Raw genomic sequence first — 27169 nt, 5'->3', positions numbered from 1 at the left:
ACAGTGCGTAAAAGAAAGGTTGATTCATCTGGTGCCTTTATGGGAAAAAAGGAATCACAGAAAATCACAAAAACAAAACGCCGTAAAATTGCTCTCAAAATGAAATGGGCTGTTGTATTTGAAATCCATACACCTGCTATGGAAGATATCAAGGCATTGGCCAGAGGGGTGTCCAGGTGTCATTTGGACACCCTGTTTTCAATTTGGACACCCTAAAATTCTGATTTTTATAATGGAGTGAATAAGAAGTGGACACCCTGATTTTGTAGAATAAGGTATTCTTGACCATTTTGGACACCCTAAAGACACCCCTCTGGCTAATGCCTTGGAAGATATGACCTTAATCTTCCACACAGGGAGGGTCACAGGGAGGGTGAATTCTGAATGGGGTTACCTGAATGGGTGAATCCATTTGCAGGCGGCATAGGAAGCGCAACACATGACGTACGAGGCTGGCGAAGATACAGGGCTGACAGCCCCATTCAAAATACAGGGTTAGCAATTACAAATGGAAAATTAACATACTTGCAGTGTGGTACAGTGTCGTACCCCGACGGTTTTAGAGTAAGATAATTTTGCTTTGACAACACATAACAAATTTAGAATTGTTTGTGAAGATTTCATGATTATGTGTTAATCCAATGGCGACCTCAAAATTGGCGATATCGCTTCCATCACCGTAGACCCCCCTGTGTCACATTAAGATGATGTCTTCCATAGGGGGGTGCATTTCAACTGGAATAGCCCAATGCGTGCAGACTACAGTTAACAAACTGGTTTATTTTTTACCCAACGGCAGCTACTATCACTAGAACAATTCAATATTTAAATCAATGGTAGTGAATGTATCTATCTCAAAGTGTCTGCAAAGGCTGACTCCATCCTATTAGAGGCACATCACTGGAATGATTGCCACGGCAACATGAAACCCGACTTTCAAGATAACGAGAATTCCGCTCTCTCTTAAAACCCATCCTTGTGTCTCAATAAATAATGCGCTCCATTTCATCTAGTTCTTTGATTGTATTTGCAATATGTAGCATTGCAAAACACCTTTTCTCCCAATACAAATTTACTACATAATTCCAAAATCACCTGGTTTTGTATTTTACATGTAGAGAGTTAATGCAATTAAAGTAAATTGATTTTAAACATTTAAAATGAGTCAGTTGAATGTTCAAATTAAGCAATTACAATGTCATTTAAAGTTGTGAAAAATGATCTAAAATTGAAACTTGTTCTAGGAAAAAGTCTGGATGTCAATTTTGTCATTTTTGAAATGCTCGATATAAAGTTGCATCATGCCGAATAAGGTGTCAAAATACGCAGCATAAAATTCTCCATCTTGCGAACATTTTATTTGGTAATTTATTTTTAGTGTATTTAAGTAATCACTTTTTGTTTTCAGTGTAAAGATACTTTTTGTGAGCAGTCCATACACTTGTATACCACAAGTGTGAGTTGGGACTTTATTGATGTGTGCAGCAACAAAACCCAATAATAAAATAGTGAATATTTTCAGTCATCCAGTTGTTAGAATCACAAAGTTTTGAATTAAATCAAATACTGGAACTTACATTTTTTGCAACTTGCTACGTTACGCAAGTTCCAGTATTTGATTCAATTCAAAACTTTGTAAAACCCAATAATTTTGCCTATTAAAACACCAAGAGAGCAAGGCCAATGACACATTTTCAATAACAAGTTTGTACACAAAATATAAATTAAAATACAGCCAATTTCTATCAAATTCATGGGAGCGATGACCGAATAGGGTGGAACTAGTCTTATACAAGACTGCCCTACCCCAAACCTAATTCCTACCCATAAACTCCATAAATATGGACTGGACTCATCCGAATCAAGTCTAGCAAGTTCTATATATTCGGCAATTACCAATTCATGCACTGATCTGAACCATAGTCTTGCACCCAATTGATACTGGTTACATTATAATCCCCTAACAATTCAGAGTCAATCCCTGCTCAAATGGAACACAAAAACTTGAACTTTACTTGGCTCCCATCTCTATTCACTTACTTTTGTAGCTTTTAATACTAGTATAATGCCGACTGCAAGCTTTCTAAATGCAAGATTGATCTATCTGATGCGTGCCTTTGAGCTAAAATGGGTTTTTATCATCACAGACTGAAGTCTTGGGTTGCACACACACACACCTTGTGTGCTCAGCCGCTCACCATCACTTGGAATTCAAACATTCTCATCTGTCAGTACAAAGGTCTTTGACCCCAATAGGCTTATACATTCATAGTATGACCTTTGTATGTGTTGGGTACAAAAACTCATACTCCACAATTTCAGGTCAGCTTAAAAACTAAGATTGTTGAATAGAGGTTCTTGAACTTGGCAATGAGGCATGATGTTAATTTGGCTCTTAATGGCCTCAATTCCAATGTCTAAGTTCAATATCTACAGTCAGCGATCAATAGATCAAATTTGACCTCAGGTTTTGGAGTATGAGGTTTTTATACACAGATCATTCTATTCTCTACTATATTCTGATGAGCATATTTCAGATGGCAAAATTTAGAAAATCCCATAGGAAAATTGACAAAAAACGGCTTGTGCCCCCAATCAGACCCGGTGCCCCCTCATCATGGTCTGTACCCCCCTCCCAATTGGATGACCCACGCTACGCCACTGGACTGGTGTATGGTTTTATATAATCCAACTTTCCAAGATTGGCTTTAAAAACAGGATTCCTCAGTCCTCAGAAAACAGCAAAATTCTACAATTCTTTGGTTCACCTCAAGTTCGATAGTGACATCAATGCTTTTCACGATTGTGCTGCAAGCGTGTCTACTGTCTACTAACTGCCCTTGTATGCTTGCGTGTATGCTTTGTGCTAGTAACATCATGCGCGCAATTCGATACTGTGGCCAGCGAAACACACACCTACAACACTGTACTTGAGACAGACCTATGTAGGAACTTTTCAATATCGAAATCACAAAAATCATAATACATAAAATAAGTTAAAAAAAAGACTGAAAAAACACAACAATTTGTAGCTACTTTTTCAAGTCATAGTTTTTACAAAGGAAAGTTCACAGTGCATTTGAAAGGAATTGTCAAATCCTAAGCACTGGAGTAAAGGGCAATCGTGGTTTTTAAAAAGGGACACATTTTAAAGGGGGTACTACACCCATTGCATTTTTTTTGCATTTTTTTGCATTTTGTGAAGAAATGAGAAAAAGAAATTGGACAAAGTGGTATGCAAAATAAAGGGGCAAATCTTCTCGTTCATTGGTGGCATCAGTATCAATGACGCGTACATGCTTCTAATGGTATAAGCCAAAAAGTGGTACATCACTGATGTTTTAAATTCACTTCATTTTGGAAAGCTTACTATCAACCGATTTCGTTCAAATTTTGGATATGTGTTGCTAACACATTAGGGAAATAATGTTGATATGTAAAATGGGATTAAGTGGTCCCTGATTTCTTTTATGACTTCATGAACTTGGTGCTCCACAACTATCAAAAACGAACCGGTTAAAATGCTTCTATTTTCAATGTTGAGCTATGTCACTGAAACTTAATTAAGCCATAGGTAACAGGTTACCACAACCACACTACAGCAATGTTGAAAAAGATTGTATTTTTGTCACCTATACCACCATATTAGGTAGTTTTCCGTAAGCTTCATTTTTGTGATTTTGGTAACTATTTTATATTTATTTGCCCAATCCATCTCAACTAGGCAATCTAAATTGTACTCACCATTTACATCCCAAGGTATTTTAGTATATCCACCTCACACATTTCCATTATATATCCAGTAACAGACAAAATATCAAAATTGATGCCTCATTATGACATGTATGATATCACAGACTATCACATGTATTCAAAATTGATGCCTGAATTTGACCTGAACCAATTGACCTATAACCTGACCTTTGATGACCTTATAGCCTTTTTTAATCTCTTTTCCTAACAACACATTATAGAAGATACATACATGGTGTAGTATTAAATTGTCTATGTGGAAGAGATTAGGCCTATTTAATTTATTCAGTGTTATAATCAGTGAGTACATTTCTATAGATAGTACGGTATAACAAAGGATTTAATGTATTCTATTCATGTATTCTACTTGGACATGTTCAATAGAATAAATTATGGTTTGTTATGAAACACACATCTCAGTTACCAGGATAAAGTAAACAAAAAAATATATAGGGCTAAAATGATTTTCTAAAATGGTTTAAAACCACTTTGTATGTAGAGATATTTTATAAGTTCAGGACATGAGATGATGAACATATTTATATACTTTATAAATTTGCAACAAAAAAAAGAAGATGGGTACTGCTGAAAATCAGGGTATTATATCGCCTTAAATTAGTATGCATTGCTAGCTGCTCAATAGAAGCAATTAAATAATAAAAACTACAACTTTAACCAGCTTAAAAAAATTAGTAAGGCACAAAAGAATCTCTGTTTTATGGCCAGACCGACCCAGATTTTGGGCCTCTTCTTTTGTCAAATATTCCCAATCCAAATTTAATAACACCAGGGCGGTTAGCATCCTGATTCAGCAGAGTTTTGGTTACTATCCTATTTTTAGCAAATTTTGTGACAATTGCCGATAATTCGTTTAAAATCTCACCCTGTATTTTGGATCAATCCAAACACTAAGGACCACAATGGCCTCATCCCAATAAGTGCAATAACCTCAATTAAACTTATAATAGGGCAAAATTTGACCTCAAGTTATAGAGTATTGAGTTTTTGTACCCACATTTTCAAAGGTCATTCAATGAATGTACAAATGTATTGGGGTTAAAGAAGTGCACCCCGATAGATGAGCATGTCGTGGATCCTAGTGAAACCAGTTTGGTTCTACATGCACCAGTGCACTTGGATTTGACATTTTATGTATAATAATCAACCACTGGTTTGCTTTATTACGGTAATTGTGTCTATAGTTTACATGTCATGTGTTTTATGCCACGTTGGTTTTATTTGCTGCTGGCAATCACTAGGATCTACAACAAGCTCATTTATCAGTGCGCAGTTCTTTAACCCCAATACATTTTCAATTGTTCATTGAATGACCTTTGAACATTTGAATACAGAAACTCGTACCCTGCAACTTGAGGCCAAATTTTGCACTACAGTATGATTGTTTAATTGAGGTTATTGAACTATGCCACTGGAATGAGGCTATTGTGGTCTATAGTGAATGTGGCAGTAATTCTTTCTAAATAATTTCCCACTTGAGTAAATAGCCTTCCAAACCAGACAGTGATCATGGTGATTGGCATTAGGCCTAGATACATGTTTGAAATGTATACATTGAAAAGTAAAAGACAATCTGTCTTCTATATCAATACACTATAATTATTCAAATGGCAAAACAGGCAAGCGATCTATGAGGCCAAAAAAAAATTGTCGTGTTGCCCTCAATTGGGAAAAATGGGAAAGTTGGGTCGGCCGGCCGGATTTCTTTTTTCTTTTTAACTGTCCCAGCAGTGTTTACTCAGAGGCCGTATGTCTCAATTTTGGCCCAGTGAAAATTATTTTCGGCCCAAACAAATTTGCAATATTGTATTGTAATTAGTCAATTTGGGGAATTACTGAGACAAAATTGGGCCAATTTGGGAAGAAAATGTTTCATTTGGCGCACCCAATTTCCAGAGAGAGTAAACACTGTGTCCCAGTGTTGAAAAATCCCCTCAAATATTAAATAATGTTTCGGAATTGCCGAATAGGGTGCAACTCTACTAGTCTTATTACAAGACTGCCCCACCCCAACCCTAACCCTAAACTCCGTAAACGTGGACTGGACTCAAGTCTAGCAAGTTGCACCCTATTCGGTAATCGTACCAATGTTTCTTCATTTAGGGGACATTTGTCAATTTTGACTTCTAGACCTACTTGTTAGACATGTTAAATAATCAATAGTCTTTCAGTAAAATATTAATTTCAAGTGAAAAAATAGATTTTTTTAAAACAAATCTGTAAAATCATCATTCAAAAAAAAAAAAAAAAAAATCGACCCTGATTTTTCAGGATTTAGGGTCAGTGGATTGAGGGCAATGTAAACAATTTTTTTTTTTTTGGCCTGATGAATCTTTACAGTTCCTATTCAATTCTATTAGGGAGTGTTCAGAAATACATTGGGGGGGGGTGCTGGAATTTTTCTTTCCTGTCAATAGTCACAAAAATTTTAACCCCCCCTTCGTAAACCAAAATCTTTTTTGACCCCCCCTCTTAATGGACCTTTAACTTTTTTGACTCCCCTTATATTAGGTTCAAAACTATTTTGACCCCCCCCCCCCCATTAAAATGTACCATTCTATATCAAAGGACAGAGGAAACATATTAATGATACTAAAATTTGTATTCATGTGCAATGAAATTATACCCATGTCATTGATACAAAATATGTGGAATTGTGGAAATGTTTGATCATTTTGTGAAATAGCTCATAAGTATGAGTATTTGTAGTGGTGAAGCGTGCAAAAATCTATTTTAGCCCAAAATACAAGGGCGTAGCCAGTTTTCTTGGTGGGGCGGGGAAAATAAAATTTATACGGTTTTTTTTTTTTTTTTTAGAGAGACTGTACACGTATTTGAGCTTCCAAAAAAGGCTTTATTGGGATAAAAAGCATGCAAAAATTTTGTATTCCCCCTATGATGGGATAAAAATGCCTTTATTGTGACAATGTGCGCACACTAAGGCTGGCATTTTCGGTCGGGTAAGCGGGTACCGCCGAGATTACATTACCGGGTAGGAAATACCCTCCCGGGTACCAAATTCAAAAGTAGTGTCCCTGGACCGAGACCTAAATGCTAGGATCATTCATGGTTGACCTAAAAAAAAAAAAAAAAAAAAAATTCAAGATATTTTGTTATTAGCTGCGGGTTAGCTACGGGTAGCAGCTCTATAAGTCACCATGTCTCTCCGTCCGTCCGTCCGTTAGTCCGTTAGTAACAAGCGCTAAAAGATGCTGTTACGTCAACATCGTTTGTCGCATGGCTATGGTACTTGGTGAGGGGAGGGCCTATACCGCCCCATACTGGAAAAGAGTTTAGTCGAAATATGCTAATTAGGTCATTAAAGGGGCATTACACGATTTTCAACAATTTCTAAAAAATGCTGTTACGTCAACATCGTTTGTCGCATGGCTATGGTACTTGGTGAGGGGGAAGGCAGGTAACGGCCCCATACTGGAAAAGAGTTTCAGTCGAAATATGCTAATTAGGTCATTAAAGGGGCATTACACGATTTTCAACAATTTCTAAAAAATGCTGTTACGTCAACATCGTTTGTCGCATGGCTATGGTACTACTTGGTGAGGGAGAGGGCCTATAGGGCAATCCGCATGGCTATGGTACTACTTGGTGAGGGAGAGGGCCTATAGGGCAATTAAGGGAAATTTGGGAAAAGTGGGGAACATGAGGGAAATTGAGGGGAATGGGGGAAATTAAGGGCAATTTTGGGGGAAATTGAGGGAAATTCAGGTGAATTAATTGATTTTGTGGGCAATTAAGGGACATTGAGGGGAATTGGGGAAAATTGAGGGAATTAAGGGAAATTTGGGGAAATTGAGGAGAATTCAGGAAATTCAGGTGAATTAAGGAAATTTGGGAAAATAGAGAATTTAAGGAAATTTGGGAAAATGAGGGAAATTGAGGAGAATTGGGAACATTGAGGAAGTTAAGGGAACTTGAAGAAAATTAAGGGAAATTGAGGGAAATGCAGGTGAATTAAGGGAAATTGACAAGAATTAAGGGAAATTTGGGAAAATAGAGGGCAGTTAAGGGAAATTTGGGAAAATGAGGGGAAATTGAGAACATTGAGGGAAGTTAAGGGAACTTGAAGAGAATTAAGGGAAATTGAGGGAAATTCAGGTGAATTAAGGGAAATTGACAAGAATTAAGGGAAATTTGGGAAAATAGAGGGCAGTTAAGGGAAATTTGGGAAAATGAGGGGAAATTGGGAACATTGAGGGAAGTTAAGGTAAATTGAAGAGAATTAAGGGAAATTCTGGTGAATTAAGGGAAAGAATTAAGGGAAATTAGGGATTTAACACTTGATGTCAAGGCGCTTTTTTCCCGAAAATCGTGTGGACATCAAAAGTGTCCGAAATCGGTTTCCGAACACTTTCGATGTCAAGGCGCTTTTTCCCGAAAATCGTGTGGACATCAAAAGTGTCCGAAATCGGTTTCGAACACTTTCGATGTCAAGGCGCTTTTTTCCGAAAATCGTTTGGACATCAAAAGTGTCCGAAATCGGTTTCGAACACTTTTGATGTCAAGACGCTTTTTCCGAAAATCGTTTGGACATCAAAAGTGTCGAAATCGGATTCGAACACTTTTGATGTCAAGGCGCTTTTTCCCGAAAATCGTTTGGACATCAAAAGTGTCCAAAATCGGTTTCGAACACTTTTGATGTCAAGGCGCTTTCTTTCCGAAAATCGTTTGGACATCAAACGTGTCGAAATCGGTTTCGAACACTTTCGATGTCAAGGCGCTTTTTCCCAAAATCGTTTGGACATCAAAAGTGTCGAAATCGGTTTCGAACACTTTTGATGTCAAGACGCTTTTTCCCGAAAATCGTTTGGACATCAAAAGTGTCCGAAATCGGTTTCTGAACACTTTTGATGTCAAGACGCTTTTTTCCCGTAAATCGTTTGGACATCAAAAGTGTCGAAATCGGTTTCGAACACTTTTGATGTCAAGACGCTTTTTCCCGAAAATCGTTTGGACATCAAAAGTGTCGAAATCGGTTTCGAACACTTTTGATGTCAAGACGCTTTTTTCCCGAAAATCGTTTGGACATCAAAAGTGTCCGAAATCGGTTTCGAACACTTTTGATGTCAAGCCGCTTTTTTCCCGAAAATCGTTTGGACATCAAAAGTGTCCGGAATCGGTGTCAGAACACTTTCGATGTCAACACGCTTTTTTCCCGAAAATTGTTTGGAAATCAAAAGTGTCCGAAATTGGTTTCGAACACTTTTGATGTCATGGCGCTTTTCCCCGAAAATCGTTTGGACATCAAAAGTGTCCAAAATTGGTTTCGAACACAATTTTTCAAATTTTGATTTTTTTTTTTGGTGTGGATGGAAATACCCTTTCTGGCATTTTTTTAAGATGAGCGCCCTCAAAGGTTAAGCTCACAGAGGGGTTACAGGTCAAAATAGGGGTCAAACTTGAACCTGCTTCAAAGACACCAACACTGCAAAATTGAATTCCTTGTCCGCAGCGACCGCCACGGATCCGACGGTACTTGTTTTTAATATGAAAATTGATAATTTGTATTCATGTCAGTCTATTAATGATTTCAAAATGCATTCAAATTCAATACATTTTGAAATCATTAATAGACTATGATTTGCAATTTCGGGTACCCGGTTACCCGCCCGAAAATTGCGGCGGGTACCCGGGTACCAAATTACCCGAAAATGCCAGGCCTAGCGCACACAGCGTGCAAACATTTTGTATTTTATACACTATTTTGGCCCATGATCAGGGTGAATTTGGATGGAAAGGGGGTTCCTTGCCCCTTTTCTTTTCATTTGCCCTCCGGATTTTCTCTTTCATTTTTTGTCAGGGGGGCACTCTCCCACCCCCTGCCTACTACCGAAATGGTGTGTTTTGCTATTTGATGGGCCAGTTTGTGTGATTGCGAAGCGCAACATTTTGCAATTTTACCATATTTGGGCCCAAAACACAGAATTTTTTGATGTGTTAAAAAAGTTGCAAATGGCAATTATTGCTTAATTTTTTCTTCTATTAGGATTTTTAGGGGGATGTCTCCCATGGAAAAAAAATAGTGGGGGGGAGGGGGCGTGTACCCCTGTTCTCTAAGCTTCCTCCGCCTATAATTGTAATGCAACATGATTTAGTTGTATATATATATATCAGTGCAAGGGCTTAGGCAGGCAGCCGTGTCTACAGGGAGTGTTTTACACACCCAAATTTGTAATACACACCCAGTTTTTGCCCACATGGCTTATACTTGGTACACAAATCTTAAATTTACACACCCAATTTTTTTAAATTTACACAACCAAACCATCAAATCCTGCCTAAGACCCTGCATCAGTGATAATAAATATATAATCTGTACTACATGATAAAACATTATTGTAAAAATTGTCAACACTGAAGAAGAACAAAGATATTGCAGCTTTTTAGTGACTTAAAGAGCAGACCAGAAGGAACTGACACAAACCTCAAAATTCAGTTATAGATAAGACAATTTTGAACACTTCATAATAATATATCTCTGACTATTGAATGACTTATCAAAATACATAAAGCACCTGATCAAATGTACTTTTGTAAACAAATTTTACACACCCCTCTATGTGCTAAATTGTTGTTAACCCCCTGTTCATATCCCCAGAACATTTTAACCCCCCCCCCTATTCAGAACTCCTAACATTTTATGACCCCCCCTACATGTTTTCCAGCCCCTCACCAGAGTATTTCTGAACACTTTCTTAGTACACAAAATATACCAGGGTTCGGTTTTTGCTGGCAGCTTGCAAAAACTGGCAAAACTCAACAAAACTAGAAGAAACTCACAAGTCTGCCAGGCAAACGTTAAAAGTAAACTAGTATCTCATTTACGTAAAGCACAGCCTTTAAGGGTAGACGAGGAGTTGTTGGTAGAAGAAAAAAAAAAAAATCAATTTTCATTCTCTAGATCAATAAATTATTGACAAATAACACCTTGATGTTTTGCAAAGGTTCATTCTACAAATTATATAATTTGAAAACTTGCTTAATTTATTGTTGTTAATGAGTTATGTACATTTTACAAAAGTGTTGTTGTTTCAGCCCTCTTTACAAAATAACTCAAGAACCACAGGACCTACAAAATTATTTCTGTGATATTTGAATTCTTCTACACGCTCGCAAGGAAATGAGCAATGCAATTTTTGAAAAATTTTCATTACCATTAGCAAGATGTTGTGAACTACCAAATCGCAACACTTTAAAATAGTGTATTACCTTAAATGAATGTTTCACAATTCCTGGATGTGAGGGAGGAGTGCATTCCATGTGTGAGCTGTACAAATGTAGGTACTATTCTGGTGCCCCCTGTGCACCAGTCGAATATTTCTATTCATGATTTGACTCTGCACCAATTTGATCAATTTGACCTTAGATGACCCCTGGGTGACCCCGAAATGACCATCCAAAAATTTGGCTCTAAATGTTGACTGTACCTACCAAGTTTCATGCCCATATGACAATTTTTTAGTAATTTGAACTCAGTTGACCCCTGGGTGACCTCAGATGACCCTGAAATGACCTTTAAAAAAAATTGGCTCTAAATGTTAACTGTACCCACCAAGTTTCATGCCCATACGACCACATTTTATTAATTTGACCTTAGATGACCCCTGGGTGACCCCAGTGACCTCAGATGACCCTGAAATGACCTTCCAAAAATTTGGCTCTAACTGTTGACTTTTTTATATCAGAATATCAGATATCAGAACCGGGGAATGATGATCCCCTCATCTTTCCGAATAGCTCCGACACTTTAACGTGCTCAGGGATGAATCCTCCTGAACACAGGACCAACGGCTTTACGTGACTTAAGAATCACGGACGTCGCACATACAATGTACCGTACACTACCTATAAATTATAATCTGCACATATATGCTATAAGTAGTGTATGGGCGAGAAGAAATTCTACAATTAAATTCTCATAACTGAACTTAATTGAAGGATTCCCGACCATAGAAACTTTTTGGGAGGGAAGAGAATTTTCACCTGAGGGACCCCATTGGAAATAAGCCTGCATACGTAGCCAGGCTTTTATGGGCTATCCTTGCCTTGCAACTTTTGGTGTTGTGACGTGTATGCCGTTCCAATCTGGGATGGCATTTTGTGGTTTGTGCACATTTTATTATCGTTGTTAAATTTTGATACATTGTACTTGATGTCTTACCATTTTTCTGTATTTTTGTATATGTTGCAATGCTAAATAAAAACTAAACTAAACTAAACTGAGGCAAGCCCAAGCAAGGCTCGAACCCTCGTCGATCGTATCTCCCGGCCGGCAACGTAACGCCTTAACCACTCGACTATCTCGCCCTCGCCAATTCCCGTTACTGTTGAGTGTTGTCACTTGTCAGAGTGAGTCATAGCCCGAAACATCATGGCCCTAGTTGTTCCTTCCTCACCATAGGGCCATGAATGCGGTACGTACGTAGAAACGGGGTATACATGTGCGTCGAACAACTGAATAAAAGCACAACGTATGGACCAATATATTTTTGTAAACATTTTAGGCCTATAACAAAATGTATATTTTGTACAAATTGTACAACTATAGTTTCTACCCTATGACCTATAAAAGTTACCTGTTATCAAAGTGTCCGCAAAAACTGGTCATCATAAGTATCTTTGATGCTGAAAACTAAGGATATTCACGCAGGGACAGGCCAAAAAACTTACCTCGATCGTAAAATCCAGCCGATGCATGTCACAAATAATTCATTAAATTCCATTGTGTAAATGACAGTGATTGTGTCCATGTATTGTTATTGCACCTGCGATCTCGCGCGAGAGCAGTTGCCAAGCTGAATTTATACTCGATCGCTGGATCACCACGTAAATTTGCCCCTCGAAAACCTCTACGAGGTTGTTGCATCAAGCACGCTGACTGGCTTAGCAATTATCAAAGTAGTTTTGTAAACCAATCAGGTTAGACGTACTTTACTGGCGAGTCACATTAATTAATACCGTAAAAGGCCGTCACGTTCATTGATTGGCTTACGATTTCAAAGAATGGCTTTTGCAACCAATCACAATACCGGTTATATGACGCCCGTCGGAAATTTTGCATACGTCCACGATGACGTCATGCCCCAGCGCCACGAGGCTGGCTTTTCTGCGAGTGGTATAAAGTCAGTTTCACACCTGTGATTTAATGGAGCACATCCATGCAGCGCATTTGACAGATAAAAATGAAATGGGCAATTCTGAGCAACGGGATTCCATGAAATGGACGATTATGTAAGTTATTCTACAGGATCGGTAATAATTAACAGCTAGTCTGCTGTATTAGAAGTGCATTGAAGTTTGTAAGTTTGTGACTTTGTATGTTATGTGCAATTGATATTATAGGAAGCTTAAATTGGCAGGCTCTCATGCAATGTATCCGTCTCTTCTGAACATATATGGACGTTCAGGGCAAGTCATACTGAAGTTAGTTCCAGTAACTGTAACTCGTCGTACCTAGAGTTACAGTTCCCTCTATTATTATCTTTTCCACAAATAAGAAACATCACAATATGTGGGCTCATTTTGGGCTCTAAGGATGCAGCTGAGGAACTCTCTCAAGGACAGTTTGGGCATGCACTGACGATTTTAATCCCATTGACATTGTACCAGGGTTTGGGCGTGCTTGGATGATTTTAATCCCACTGCAGGCTTCCCGTTAGTGTGCGTCATTGCGTCCAAACGCGTATTTTACAAATTTGGACGCAAATTCACATGGCTAATCAAGTATTTTGCGTCCATGTGGACGCAGACAAAACTTCGAAATTTAATCATTAATTGATGATAAAAATAAGACATTTTTATTCTTTTATATTTTTAAGATAATAAAAGCCCCAAAATTTTGACCCACCTGCTTAGAATTGTAGTCAATTCTGCAATATTTGTAAATGCAACGTCAGGAAATCGTGCACTTTTTGCAAGCTTTCCGTACGATCGTTGTTTGATGGGAAAGTCCCCATTGATGCTTTGTTTACAAAGCTTGCTGGAGTGATGACTTGCGGCTACCGTGCAGTTGCTGTTTATTTAATTATTTATCACAAGCTGACAATATTCAGTTTTTAATGTTGTAAGTTTATTTTCTCATAAATAATCTATGTTTCCTTTATTAGTATTATTGTTACGATGAATAAAAGCAATTTTAAAGACAAAATCCAAATGATAATCTTTTTTTGTATTATTTGTGGTAGCACGTGTTTTAGCTTTTATATCATCAACAACACGTTTTAAAATTAAAGAAACCCGGAAGTAAAAGTACGAAAATTTGCGAATGTTTTTGCAGCTGTTTCTGACCACGTTTCCGACCAAAACTGACACAGAAATGAGAAAAATTATCATAGCCACTGGAGATGGAATATCATGGCAAAAATGCACTTTTATTTTATTTTAACAATCAACATTTGATGAAGTGTAGACCCGCTGTACGGGTACATGGGTTAGCAACAAGGGACTGCCGTTCTGACCATGAAATTCATGGCGTTTCCCAGTATGATTGATCGTGAATTTCAGATGGACGTAAAATCTGTCTGGACGCAAGTTTTTCAACCTTGTCAGCAAACTTGCGTCACACATGACGCACATTTTTTAATCCTTAACGGGAACCCTGTCCCACTGTACTAGTCTATACTCCCAAAGTTGAGGTAATTGATCAACATTGATCTCATCTTTTGGGTGGGTTCAAAATTCCCAGGGTTGGCAAAACCTGCAATCTTCATGGGAGTAATTTACTTCTAAAGTGCAAAAGTGGTCAAAATATTGAGCTGCAAAATGTCTCGATTTTCATGATTTGGATTTATCATATTGAACAGCATTCTACTTGTGATGTTTCTACACTGTGTAGAGAGGGTCTACAGCATCTCTGAGGTAAAACTGACAAATATATTTCTTGATGCTTGAAGTTTGGATTTCTTAAACGTACAGTGCATCCCTATGTACCGCTGCAAGACTTCAGGTCAGTAGATGTCATTATGTTTATGATAAAGACTGAAGTCTTGCTGGCAGGACTATACTGAAGTATGACTTACCCACACAGGGTATAGAAACGGGGCACCGTCATAACCGTGAACGCATGTCGCGGTGATGACGTCACACTGACGGCATCTATTTAGGAAAAATTCAAAACACAGCGACGATAACAGTCACAAGTCTGGTCTTTTACATCCTCAAATGTGCTCAAAATTTACGAACATTTATGTGTACTCTGGACCAGATAGGCTCAGGAGTCAGACCTTCATACTAGTTCGCAAGGCAAACTTAAAAAAACCGGGCAAAACAGACGTGTCATTTATCGGTATGACATTTTCGTTATTGATGGTGCCCTATTTTAAGTTTGCACAGAAGAGGCATCTCAGTTTTAGTGCGTAGATTGTCAGTAAATTGCACATATACTCACTCTAAATCAATCATCAAACTAATCCTGCGTTCCTTATGAAAAGAACCATATGCTGCATTGTATACATGTACAATCACCAAAAAGATGAAAACGCATCTAAAAAATTGCATGCGTGCAAGCTTACGGCACTAAAAATCAAAGTCATAAAGCAGCTAAACAGAGTGACGTCATCGCCTTGCCACAGAGCTGAATGTAACACGCGACACCTGATCATGTGATATTTCATATTTACGGCACTAAAAGTTGAAGTTGCATAGGAATTGTGTGCTCTGGAAAACTTATTTTTTCTGGATTCATAATGGAGTATTAATTACAATTTCAAACATGAACGTTTCTGAAAGGTAAGAAGTACAACAACCCGTGTAATTAATATTATGACAAACATGCAGATATTTAAGCTTCTGGAGCCTTGTATGTTTTCGTACAAGCTCTAATTGAAATTACGTTGTGTTAGCTTTCTGCATACAGATCCTCCCATACCGTACTAGCAGAGCTAAGTACGGTATGGGTTCCTCGTACTACCTTCGTACAGAGAACATGGTCTGGAGAAGGACAGTGGAAATCGTAGTGACGGAGTGAGTACCTCTAGTCCTGCCAGCAAGACTTCAGTCTTTATCATAAACATAATGACATCTACGGACCTGAACGAGTTACAGTTACTGGAACGGAGAGTACCTCGGGCTAAGTAAGTGAGTCAGTAATATGAGTCTCATCTGCTAGGACTGGCACCGCTCTGCTAGGTTCCAGAGTAAAAAATAAGTACCATGATGAGTACAGCTTGTCTTTACGCAGTGCAATAATACTCATACATATGAGGTAGGCACTAAAGGAAGAAGAAATTGCAATTGCAATGCAATGCATCTTACTATAAATAGGGAAATGTTGTATCTATCTATCTATGTATCTATGTATCTATGTATGCCTATAAAGGCTCCGTCAGTTTCGATCCAAATGTCGCCAAATTCATACGGGAGATCGATGAATATACGGGAACATGTTTAAACTTTATTTGGTTGAAAAGCGGTCAAGAATTGGCCTCAAAATCAGTGAAAATGTGGTGCGTTGCTATGCTGGGTAGAAAAAAAGGGAGTCAGTTGTCAAGCTAGCCCGTGCGCGTCGTACGGGCGTATCTAATGCCAAGCCGCTCGCGAAGCGCAGCGATAGCGCATGGTAACGCAGCACTCACGCCATGTCGCAGCGTAAAGCGGCCTTGAGAGTCGCGCAATGAATGATAATACGGGTGAACGACCGACCGTAGGCGTAATAAATACGGGGAAAAGATGTGTGTTAAAAAGTACAAACAACATGAAGAGGTAGGCCTACTGTAAATAAAAAAGAAAACAAAATGAGGACAAACAGGTAGGCCCTACAGTATGTGGGTTAGCCTATAGTTAGTCACAGTAAGAAAATGAAAACGGGAATAAAATAGGCTAAAGAAGGAAAGAATAATAAAATCTAATAAAATTAGATGATTTAAATAAAAAAGCTATAGAGGCCGTCAGCCTTTCGCCATCTTGTGGGTACAAATGATCTGTGTGTTCATGCGTCGGACACTACGCGCAGGGCGCAGCTTGCCACGCAGCTGTTATCGCGCATCAACGCGGTGATTTTGCCGTTCACGCAAGGAGATCGAACGGACCATCACAGCGTGAACCCACAAGATGGTGGCATATGACGTCACGCTGACGGCCTCTATTAAACTGAGGACAGAACTAAATAAATAACATAGGCCTATCATGAAACGGGAAATCACAAGCTAAGCAGCAAATAAAAAATGAAGTCAACAGGGAAATGTAAGAAAGGACAGATTTAGAAAATAATGGAACGGGATTGAGTAAATGAAAAACATGGTAACGGAAATTTGCAAGCTTAGCAGCAAAATGTTTTTAAAAAATGGAACAAAATTGGCCCATGTAGAAGAAACTAAAAAGAAAGAAAGAAGCTAAAATGGAAACTTAGGCTTAACGAGGGTCAGACTCAGATAAATGAAATTTACCTTTTCAATTATTCTACCTGTTCAGTAATTCCTCCCGTTTTAGTGAACGCTCCCATTTACTCACCTAGCGGGGACCCGCGCGTAGCGCGGGTGTCCCGCTAGTGCAACATAATAATGTGTGTGTTTCATGTTTGGAAATCATCATGATTAATCATGTAGTAAATTTAAATTAGTATTTCCATGATTAATTCAAGGCCGGTTTAATCACCCGTCATACCCTCGTAACCCATATGAAACGCTGCGTATAGATTAATTAAAAATATTGTTTCTTACCTTAGCAATAACTAGCCTCTGTCTACGCAAATAACGGTTTACTATCACGGAAACTGAGGTTTGCAACGTAGTCGATTTCCTCGTCAGCTGTACAAGCAAGTCGCCATGTTTGCTTACTATATTCTATCCCAGCATGCATTGCGTTGAAAAGGATTTGGCTGGTTATCGGCGGAGTGGGCGACATAGTGTGTAAGATAAAACAGTGGGAATATCAAGTTGTTAATTGACTTCCTGTATATCAACAGGTGGCGCAAGAGTGAAATAAAAGTTTTAAATTTCGGGGCCGGACGGAAAAAGTCCGTTCTGCACAACAAAATAAGCTAAAATAGATAAATAATTTAAATAAATAAAAAATTCTGACTCTCGACCATGACAACAGCATGACAGGATAGTTTTGATCCACGATTTGAGTAATGAGATCAGTAAGACGACGAAAAAAGAAAACCCTGTTCTATAGGCCTCCGGGATAGGCCTACGGGCCCGACCGACCCAGCCTTTTACAAGAATTGGGAAACAAATTTCCTGCGGCCTACAAATTAAATCATGGCGACCCAAATTTCGAAAACTCAGGAACAACATTTTTTCCCCAAATTGCAAAATATTTACAGGTTTTGGTGATTTTTGAGGTCAAAAAAAATCCCGACCGTCCGACTCGTCTACTTGAAGGTCCGCCCGCCCGTAGAACTTGTTTTTCTTTTTGTTGTTTTTTTGTCGCCTAAAGAGCATTTTGGAATATTTTGCAATTCTAGCAGCCTCTTTTTATAAGCCTATATTTTTAAAAGCATATTTTCAGGGTCTAATGGTTAAAGACCGCAGTGATTTTTATTTTTTTGCAAAACGTGCATGCAATTCCCATCAGGTAGGCCTAACGACAATGCAAATTTAATAGCGTAAAAGTAATTGCAAATTTTTTCGCGTTGCGCTCCTCGTCACAATATAGGCCTACTGCTTTTTCGGAAAAAAACTTGAAATAATTATCAGCCGAGTAAAAGGCATTGATAAACTAGCTGATGATATCATCAGTAGATATAGTGCATTGATAAACTACCTGATATCAGCAGTAGATAGGGCATTGATCATCAGTATCAGTAGGCCTATATCAGCAATTATAGGCCTAGATATAGGGCTTTTTCGGAAAAACTTTTGAACTTGAATTTATCAGCAGTATCTATATAAGGCATTGATAAACTACCTGATGATATCAGCAATAGATAGATATAGCTAGGGCATTGATAAACTATCTGATATCAGCAGTAGACGTGGGCATTGATAAACTGTCTGATATCAGCAGTAGATGGCCGAGTGGTGGGCGAGATGGCCGAGTGGTTAAGGCGTTGCGCTGCCGGCCGGGAGATACGATCGACGAGGGTTCGAGCCTTGGGCTTGCCTTAGGTGAAAATTCTCTTCCCTCCCAAAAAGTTCCTATATGGTCGGGAATCCTTCAATTAGGTTCAGTAATTTAATTTCAGAATTTAATTGAAGAATTTCTTCTCGCCCCCATACACTGCCTGTCACGTGCAGATATAGGTAGTGTATGTGCTTCGTCCGTGATTCGGAAGTCACGTAAAGCCGTTGGTCCCGTGTACAGGAAGAGTCAAACCCTGTGCACGTTAAGTGTCAGAGCTAATCGAAAAGAGAAGGGGGACCATCCCCGGTTCTGATATCTGCAATCAATCCTAGGTTCCAGGATCGTGCATAGGTAAAACTGTGCACGTAAAGCCCGTGCGTTGATACTCAACCATTTGAGGTAAGCACGTATAAGGAAGGAAGGAAGGAAGATGTGGGCATTGATAAACTATTTGATCACTATAATAGATGTGGGCATTAATATACTACCTGATGATATCAGCAATACATATAGGGCATTTATAAACTACCTGATATCAGCAGTGGATGTGGGAATTTATAAACTACCTGTATATCAGCAGTAGATGTGGGCATTGATAAACTACCTGATATATCAGCAGTAAATGTGGGCATTTATAAACCACGTGATATCAGCAGTAGATGTGGGCATTGATAAACTACCTGATATCAGTATAGATGTGGGCATTGATAAACTACCTGATGATATCAACAATAGATATAGGGCATTGATAAACTACCTGATATCAGCAGTAAATGTGGGCATTTATAAACCACCTGATATCAGCAGTAGATGTGGGCACTGATAAACTACCTGATATTAGTATAGATGTGGGCATTGATAAACTACCTGATGATATCAACAATAGATATAGGGCATTGATAAACTACCTGATATCAGCAGTGGATGTGGGCATTTATAAACTACCGTACCTGATATCAGCAGTAGATGTGGGCATTGATAAACTACCTGATATCAGCAGTAGATGTTGGCATTGATAAACTGCCTGATATCAGCAGTAGATGTGAGCATTGATAAACTACCTGATATCACCAGTAGATGTGGTCATTTATAAACTACCTGATATTAGCTGTAGATGTGGGCATTGATAAACTACCTGATGACATCAGCAATAGATATGGGGCATTGATAAACTACCTGATATCAGCAGTGGATGTGGGCATTTATAAACTACCTGGTGATATTGTATTGTATTGTATTGTATTTTATTTCACTCACAAAATCGTGGCCAAAGGCCAAATTACATGTGGTTTACATTTTTAAAACATTAAGAAACATTTATAATCAACATGGAATATTGCACATCTTACTATAAATAGGGGAATGTTGTATCTATGTATGTATCTATCTATGTATGTATCGCTATAAAGGCTCCGTCAGTTTCGATCCAAATGTCGCCAAATTCATACGGGAGATCGAGGAATATACGGGAACGTGTTTAAACTTTATTTGGTTGAAAACGGTCAAGAATTGGCCTCAAAATCAGTGAAAATGTGGTCCGTTGCTATCCAAGGTAAACAAAAAGAGGAGTCAGTTACTAAGCTAGGCCTGCGCGTCGCACGGGCGTATCTAATGCCAAGCCGCTCGCGTAGCGCAGCGATACCGCGCGCTAACGCAGCACTACGCCATGGCACGCGTAAACGACGCAGAGTCACGTAATGAATGATATTACGGGTGAACGACCGTAGCGTAATAAATACGGGAAACAGATGTGTGTTAAAAAGTACAAACAACATGAAGAGGTAGGCCTACTATAAATAAAAAAGAAAACAAAATGAGGACAAACAGGCTGTACGAGTATGTGGGTTATACTAAGTCGCAAAATGAAACCGGGAATAAAATAGGCTAAAGAAGGAAAGAAAGAAACTCTTCAGGAAATGTAAGGGGAAAAAAAGCTATAATAAAATCAGGAAGTTTAAATGAAAAAGCTATTAAACTGAGGACAAAATTAAATAAATAACATGAAAACGGGAAATCACAAGCTATGCAGCAAATAAAATAGAAGCTAAAATGGAAATGTAAGAAAGGACAGATTTAGAAAATAACGGGAACGGGGTTGAATAAATAAAAAAACATGGTAACGGAAAATCGGAAGCTTAGCAGCAGAATTTTTTTTAATGGAACAAAATTGGCCCATGTAGAAAAAACTAAAAAGAAAGAAAGAAGTTAAAATGGAAACGTAGGCTTAAAGATGGTCAGGTTCAGATAAATAAAATTTACCTTTTCAATGATTCTACCTGTTCAGTAATTCCTCCTGTGTTAGTGAACGCTCCCATTTACTCATCTAGCGGGGACCCTGCGCGCGTAGCGCGGTGTCCCGCTAGTCTTACTATAAATAGGGAATGTTGTATCTATCTATGTATGTAGGCCTATAAAGGCTCCGTCAGTTTCGATCCAAATGTCGCCAAATTCATACGGGAGATCGATGAATATACGGGAACGTGTTTAAACTTTATTTGGTTGAAAACGGTCAAGAATTGGCTGCAAAAACAGTGAAAATATGGGTAAAAACGGAGTTTTTGTTATAAAAATCCTTTGCCAGACTACGCGTCACTGCAGCTGACCGGCATTGCGTCGGTGCCTCGTGCGTAATGCGCACTACGCCAATGGGCGCGTAAACGGCGCAGAGCCACGCGACTGCGAGCCAGAGACCAGTGGACATGATAATACGGAAAGAAGGAAGAATATCAAAGGACAAAAAGGTACATGGACGGGTCACGGGATTATGATAACGGGTGAACACGTCCGCAGACACGCTATGAGAGGACGTAATAAATACGGGAAAAAGATGTTTGTTGTATAAACAACATGAAGCGGTACTATAAAGAAAAATATAATTAAAATGAGGACAAAAAAGTACGAGTAATAGGCCAACGGGTTAAAGTAACTAAATGAAACGGGAACGAAACAAAGAAGGAAAGAAACTAATCAGGAAATGTAAGAAAAATGAAGCTAAAATAATGAGAACAGAATTAAATAAAAAACATGGAAACGGGAAATCACAAGTAGCAAATAAACAAAGAAGCTAAAGGGAAATGTAAGAAAGAACAGATTTAGAAAATAATGGGAACGGGGTTAAATAAATAAATAAATAACATGGAAACGGAAAATCACAAGCTAAGCAAAAGAAACTAAAAATGAAAGTGTAAGAAGAGACAGGTTTAGAAAAATAAAATGTACCTTTTCAATGATTCTACCTGTTCAGTAATTATTCCTGTTATGGTGAACGCTCCCATCTAGCGGGGACCCGCGCGAAGCGCGGGTATCCCGCTAGTACATCATAAAACATCAAAACTACATAGATAACCAAATGGGGCATTATATATTAAGAATTAAAACAGATTTTTGAGCTTAACTCAGAATAAAATGAAAATATTGCACATTGATTTCATCCTCGAGCAGTGAAGCAACATAAATATAATACTGAGATGCTGACAAAGTCAATAAAAGCTCAATTCCCCCCCCCCCCTCTGCAACACATGCGGGGTACATAAGGCTGAGCTCACACAGGAGTATACTGCATACGGCACACGTCACCCGCCACACGACACACACCCACCCGATCAGGCCGAGCTCACATAGGAGTATAATAGTCTCGGATACTATGTGAACCCAGCCAGATCGAACGGGCACACATCGCACAGCGAACATCGCACACAGCACAATCCCATGTGAACTCAGCCAAAACAGCAGACTCCAAAGACTATCCAGCAGGCGCTCACAACTCTGCACCAAATTTGCAGTAGATATGGGCATTGATAAACTATACCTGATATCAGCAATAGATATAAGGCATTGATAAACTATCTGATATCAGCAGTAGATGTATAGGCATTGATAAACTACCTGATATCAGCAGTAGATGTGGGCATTGATAAACTATATCAGCAGTGGATGTGGGCATTGATAAACTACCTGATATCAGCAGTAAATGTGGGCATTGATAAACCACCTGATATCAATTGTCAACATGTGAGCATTAATAAACTACCTGATATCAGCAGTAGATGGGATATTGATAAACTACCTGATATCAACAGTAGATGTGAGCTTTGATAAACTACCTAATATCAAAAGTAGATGTGAGCATTGATAAACTACCTGATATTAACAGTAGATGTAAGCATTAATAAACTACCTGATATCAACAGTAGATGTGGGCATTGATAAACTTTCTGATAACAGCAGTAGATGTGGGCATTGATAAACTTTCTGATATCAGCAGTAAATGTGGGCATTGATAAACTACCTGATGATATCAGCAATAGATATAGGGTATTGATAAACTACCTGATATCAGCAGTAGATGTGGGCATTGATAAACTGTCTGATATCAGCAGTAGATGTGCAGGCATTGATAAACTACCTTTCATAAACAGTAGATATGGGCATGATATCAACAGTAGATGTGAGCATTAATAAACTACCTGATATCAGCAGTGGATGTGGGCATTAATAAACTACCTGATATCAGCAGTGGATGTGTGTATTGATAAACTACCTGATATCAGCAGTAGATGTGAGTATTGATAAACCACCCGATTATCATTGTGAGCATTAATAAACTACTTGATATCAACAGTAGATGTGAGCTTTGATAAACTACCTGATATTAACAGTATATACCGTATAGGCATTGATAAACTACCTGATATCAACAGTAGATGTGGGCATTGATAAACTTTCTGATATCAGCAGTAGATGTGGGCATTAATAAACTACCTGATGATATTAGCAATATATATATAGGGTATTGATAGACTACCTGATATCAGCAGTAGATGTGGGTATTGATAAACTACCAGATATCAGCAGGAGATGTGGGCATTGATAAACTACCTGATGATATCAGCAGTAGATATGGGCATTAATAAAGTATCTGATGATATCAGCAATAGATATAGGGTATTGATAAACTACCTGATATCAGCAATAGATGTGGGCATTGATGAACTACCTGATGATATCAGCAGTAGATGTGGGCATTAATAAAGTATCTGATGATATCAACAATAGATATAGGGTATTGATAAACTACCTGATATCAGCAGTAGATGTGGGCATTGATAAACTACCTGATATCAGCAGTAGATGTGGGCATTGATAAACTACCTGATATCAGCAGTAGATGTGGGCATTGATAAACTACCTGATATCAACAGTAGATGTGGGTATTGATAAACTACCTGATGATATCAACAATAGATATAGGGCATTGATAAACTACCCAGCAAACACAAAAACGTTTTAAAAACGTTTTAAATAAGTTATATTTTGGCTTTTGGTTTAGGTAAAAACGTTTTAATAACATTAAAATGTCGGGTTATATAAAGGTCATGATAACGTTTTAAAACGTTTTGTATGAAAAACACACGACAACAATATTTTTAAATGTTTTCAAAAAATGTTATTGTAAACTATTTTTGCAAACATTTTTGCCAAATATTGTGTCAATACTTAAATAACATTATATTAAAATATTTGTACCCAGCAAACACAGAAATGTTCTTAAAATGTTTTTTCCAAAACCTTTTAATAACATTTAAATGTCGGCTTATATAAAGGTCATGAAAACGTTTTGAAAAAGTTATTGAAAATATTTTGGGCAAACATTTTTCGCAAAATATTTTTTTTTTTTTTTTTTAACATTCTGTTTTGTATCAAGTTTTCAAGAATGTTTTGGAATGTTATTAAAACGTTTTTATACCCTTTATATAACCCGACATCTAAATGTTTTCTGTAAAACATTTTTGTTTGCTGAGCAGTAGATTATCAAAAAAATGTTTTTTTAAGGTTATGAAAACGTTTTATACTCTTAATATACCCTTTATGTAACCCGACATTTAAACGTTTTCTGATAACCTTTTATAATCTTTGGCGAATGATGTCGAAAACGTTCTGTGTTTGCTGGGTACCTGATATCAGCAGTGGATGTGGGCATTAATAAACTACCTGATATCAGCAGTAGAGATGTGGGCATTGATAAACTATACCTATATCAACATATGAGCATTGATAAACTACCTGATATCAGCAGTAGATGTAAGCATTGATAAACTACCTGATATCTGCAGTAAATCGTGTTTTATACATAACTAATGTTACCGACACTTTGTGTTACAAGGTTTCACATAGCGGAAACGTTAATGTCGATATTCTGCCGCTCTACAAAATGTACGCCAAGCTGGTACAATTTAGACCAATTTCTAGAAACGTTTTTCAGGAAATACCATTTCGTAAGACTTGCGTCTTGACAATCCATTTTGGACAGTACAATATTTTGCTCTAACATTTTGGGTAGCCAGAAATGACCTTCAACCCTAGTACTACTGAGCCATATTGTGCACCTCCCCCTTCGGCTATAGACAAAATTGATTTTCAGTTAAAAATTCTACAAAAATGCGATTTTCACCGAATTGTCTCCTAAATATAAAAGGAAATGACTATTTTCACGTAAAAAGTCAGTAGCTGTTGGAATAATTTCACAAGAGCGAAATGAAAATCACTGGGTCTCACCCCCACCCCAATGATCATCTTTGATGGTCGGTCCTACTCCCGGGTAAGATGCTGGGGTAAAGATTTTATAACGAAAATGAGCGCAAAGGATGGATCTACGATTAGCTTAAGTCGTTTGGGCGTAAACGCGTGCGTTTTTGTTTTATGACGGATAAAAAATCTTAATCCCCCTCATAAATCGTAGTTCTAGGGTTAAAATCTGACGTTCACAATTTATAAGTAATACTTATTCAGACTTCATAGCCCCCTTAGTAACGTAACTTCAAACTGACAAAGCTGTTGTTTTTATTATACAATATCCATTTATTAATTTCAGTTTAATCATCCGAGACACGTTTCTTCATTGAATGACCAATATAGTGCACTATGTCACATGCAATACCTTAAGGGCTGGGGTATGAACGTTTGGACAGTATTTATTGTGGGACATTAGAGCACATCAGACATATCGATTATTGCATTCTGAATACGAAGAATGTCCTTCTGATATCAAATAATTTTGATTTTTTAAAATTCGCAATGTAATACACATTTTATGGCAAATCATTAAAAATTGATATTTTTGATATTTAACAGTACTTGAAGTAAATTTTGTAAATCTGATGATTTATACTTAGGTGGGATGAAAAGCCGACGATCAATTGAAAATTTTGACCTTTTGTATTGAAGATATGGATTTTTTTCCCAAAACACCAAAATAAAATAGGTCTTTTTGGGAAAAAATCCATATCTTCAATATAAAAGGTCAAAATTTTCAATTGATCGTCGGCTTTTCCTCCCAGCTATACATACACTTTAAGAATATATCATTAAATTTATAAAATTTATTTCGAGGACTGTTATATATCAAAATTTGAAAAATATCAAATTTTAATAATTTGTCATAAAATTTGTATTATATCGTGAATTTCAAAAATGAAAATTATTTGATATCAGAAAGACATTCTGCGTATTCAAAATGCAATTCGATATGTCTGATGTGCTCTAATGTCCCACAATAAATACTGTCCAAACGTTCATACCCCTTCCTTAATAGATTCAAGAGAGCAAATTTATTATTAATAAGAATAATGTAAATATCTTGAGCGATCATATATCCACGAATATTCTATTTTAGTGGGCAATCAAGGCTTCACTAATTTCCCACGAGTAATTTCTGCCTTTCATCCAAGGGATTCGTCGCAATTAATTGAAGAAAGGACTATTATTAGTTCATAAATTATGGCACGTCACTAGCACTATACCGTATAATTATGATATAATGGTTACCAAATTGACTTTATGCTTCAATTTGTTTTATAAATATAGGCCTATGCATTCTTGAGGTGCGGGCAATATTACACGGGAAACGTGATGTAAAACATTCTAACATAATATTCTGACAAAATGTTTTGCAAAAATGTTCTTGTGCAGTCTCTAGTCGAGTCGAGTCATTGAATTGTCGAGTCTCGAATTATAGGGCCGAGTCCGAGTCATCTGTAGTTCGAGTTTTGAGTGAGTCTCGAGTCATAAAATGTCGAGTCGGGGTATTTGAGTCTAGTCGTTACAAGTCTGGGAAGTCTATTAAAAACTGCACAAAATGCCACATAAATTATAGGCCCTAATGTAAAATAAAGTATACATTGGTGAAAATTTTTATGACAAACAAATTTTATGATCCAGAATTCACTGTAAATCGAGGCGATTCGTTTGGACGATGTATTTAACATGTCTTATAGCTATAATAAAGACTAAATTTTAGATTCTATAAATTACAGTAAAAAAACACACCTGTCATTGTAGGCCTAAACACACTCGTATGCGTTTGTTGAAGCTGACCACC

The 27169-nt window shown here is 37.7% G+C and overlaps 1 protein-coding gene across 1 annotated transcript in view; it reads right to left on the bottom strand.

Moving 5' to 3' along the window:
- LOC140162531 (polypeptide N-acetylgalactosaminyltransferase 1-like) overlaps positions 1–17562 on the bottom strand; it is a 67931-nt gene extending 50369 nt beyond the window's left edge. Inside the window, exon 1 of the mRNA XM_072185779.1 lies at positions 17445–17562. The gene's annotated coding sequence lies outside the window, so the exon portion shown is untranslated. The remainder of the gene's footprint in view (positions 1–17444) is intronic.
- Between the last annotated feature and the right edge of the window lie 9607 nt (positions 17563–27169).

This window comes from Amphiura filiformis, chromosome 10 (genome assembly GCF_039555335.1).
Source record: "Amphiura filiformis chromosome 10, Afil_fr2py, whole genome shotgun sequence".
NCBI lineage: Eukaryota > Metazoa > Echinodermata > Ophiuroidea > Amphilepidida > Amphiuridae > Amphiura > Amphiura filiformis.
Note: the sequence above shows the minus strand (reverse complement) of the source record. Positions and strands in the feature narration are given on the sequence as shown.